Here is a 2,515-nt window from a genome sequence, read left to right on the forward strand (position 1 = left end):
ACCATCAACCATCAATGCTTTAAAAAAATTTGTCAACATAAATATGATATGATTATTTATTCATATACATTTCACAATAAAAGTATAAAACCAATGTTTTCATTCACAATAACAATAACAAAACCACACTACGAAAGTGGGGTTGGAACATCACAACAAGAACTACAAGTACTGGTCTTACAAGGAAGGCAATAGACTATATACTAATAGCCTCAATCTTATTACAAAGTCTTATTACAATAATCTTATTCCATGTATATATGATGATTGAGACATTATTATGGTAGAGATTATTTGGTTTAAGTGCAAATGGGAGAATCATTGGAACGGTAGAGCTGGCAACCAGTGTTCTCAAGTTTACAACAATTGCTGCAGACTGGTTCAGTCTTTATGTTCGGTGGGCAGATCATATAGGCTGCTTCAGGTTCACAAACCTCCAGACAAGCTGTCTGAGCATTTGCTAATTCCACATTGCTTCCCAATAGAAAAATACCTATCAAAATGTATATAGAGTATTGTTATTTGTCAAGGTTAAGTAAGAATGGATTGATAAATTAAATAGAAAAGAAGATTTTTTATTTTTTGTTGTTGAGTAAGTGACGAAAGGAAATATGTATTCACTATCAAGTATCAGGGTTCGTCTTGTAACCCGGCCTAGCAAGCAAAGGTTCTTGGAGGGCTGACCGGTACAAATCAAGAAGGATCAATAGGGCACTCTTACTGGAAGTCGAACTTGTAACTTTGTGGTAAGGCAATAAGGTCCCCCCAGAGCGCTAATTAGCTCAAACCAAGAATACCAACAGAGTGCTCTTACAGGGAGTCAAACTTGTAACATTGTGGTTACCAAGCTAACAACCTGATAGTTTTGGCTGGATCCGCCTTGTAACCGTAGTCGGCAAAGGATTACAAGAAAACAACTAGCTCAAACTAAGGCGGCCAATGGGCTGCTTCCACTAGGAGTCGAACTTGAAATTTGGTGGTTACCAAGTCAACTGTACCAACTTGGTTGGTATGTTCTCAAAAAATAATCTTATATATATATAAATAAATAAATAAATGAATAAATATATATAAGTGTTGAGTATACAATGCGTACCACACACAAGGATGGTGAAGAAACCAACTTTGCAAACGGTGGCCATATTTGCTCTCTACACCTTGTTTGATCAAATAATGTAAATTTATGGGATTGAAATTTTTGTATGTATTGTTGAATATGTTAACCTAACTAGTTGTTCCTATTTATATGGGAAAAATGAAAGAGTTGCGTGTGATTAAAATAATGCAAAAAAAAAAAAAATGGATCAAAAGAAGATATATACGAATTGGAAGACTTTTCCCCCCTCTCATGTGAATTTAAGAAAACTGGCTCAATTGGTTCAAACATTATTAGATTCAAAATTGTAATTAGAAATTTAGAATTAAATACCTAAATAATTAATAATGAAGAAAAATAAATAAATAAATAAATAAATTTGTATTTGGAAGCACGCACACATATTCCACATTGACTGCATTGAGGATGAATTTTAAAATTATTTTTTCGTGTTTTGGATTCAAATGTTCAAAAGTAGGGATGAAAATAAGCATAAGGGAAAAAACTTGTGTGAGACTATCTCACCGTGAGACGGGTCGGGTCAATATAAAAATATAATACTTATACGCACAAATATAATATTAATTAGGAATAAAATGTTTATCACTTATATTAGAAAATGTAGTATTTTTACATTTTGATTTAAAAGTATTACATTTTTTCTTAAAAATATTATATTTTTTCTTAAGTAACAAATACTTTGTCAACATATATTTATTTGTCATGTTTGTTTTTTTTTTTTTTTTTTTTTCTTTTTTTTTTTTTGTCAAATTTTTTTTTTTAAAAAAAAAAAATTTCGGATTGACGAAAACCAGGCACAGAAAATGTGGTACGGACGATTAGGGGATCAGATGATCCACACGAGAGATGACGAATAACTGTTTTGAACTATCATATATTCACATATTTGACAATTTGACATAATGACATTTTGAATGAGTTGTGGCGACTTACGTTAATTGGGATATATATCACTTTGAAAACGATGGTTCTTTATTAAAATAAAAATTTCAATCATAGCATGGCAAATTATACCCTATACCATGGTCTACCTTACATTGTAGACCCTAGTCCAAAAATGACCTTCAGATTTTGTATATATAGTTGATACATTCTGTCCACGCAGTTAACAGTTTATGTACCTGTATCTATCATATTATGTGTCAGCAACTATCAAGTCAGATTCTGTATCTATAGTTGACATATTTTGTACCTGATTGATAGTTTCTATACTTGTTCAGTTGTACCTATCATTTTATATGTCAGCAATTATCAAGTTATTTGTGTTGGTCCCGATAGAATGAGATGAGAGTCTAGAGGGGGGGGGGGGTGAATAGACTCTTTTCGTTAGAAGCCCTAAACTTCACCTTTCGGTGTCTTGGCGCAGGGGATAAGATAGATTTGTTTTAGATGCTTTGC

The 2,515-nt window shown here is 32.3% G+C and overlaps 1 long non-coding RNA gene across 1 annotated transcript; it reads right to left on the reverse strand.

Annotated features, from left to right (window-relative positions):
- Positions 1–231: 231 nt before the first annotated feature.
- Positions 232–1,227, reverse strand: LOC109179405. The gene is made up of 2 exons (XR_002053888.1): positions 1,097–1,227; positions 232–493 (listed from the first exon to the last, which is right to left on the reverse strand). It is a non-coding gene; the product is annotated as an uncharacterized LOC109179405 (long non-coding RNA).
- Positions 1,228–2,515: the final 1,288 nt, after the last annotated feature.

This window comes from Ipomoea nil, unplaced genomic scaffold (assembly GCF_001879475.1).
Source record: "Ipomoea nil cultivar Tokyo-kokei standard unplaced genomic scaffold, Asagao_1.1 scaffold0900, whole genome shotgun sequence".
NCBI classification, from domain to species: Eukaryota; Viridiplantae; Streptophyta; class Magnoliopsida; order Solanales; family Convolvulaceae; genus Ipomoea; species Ipomoea nil.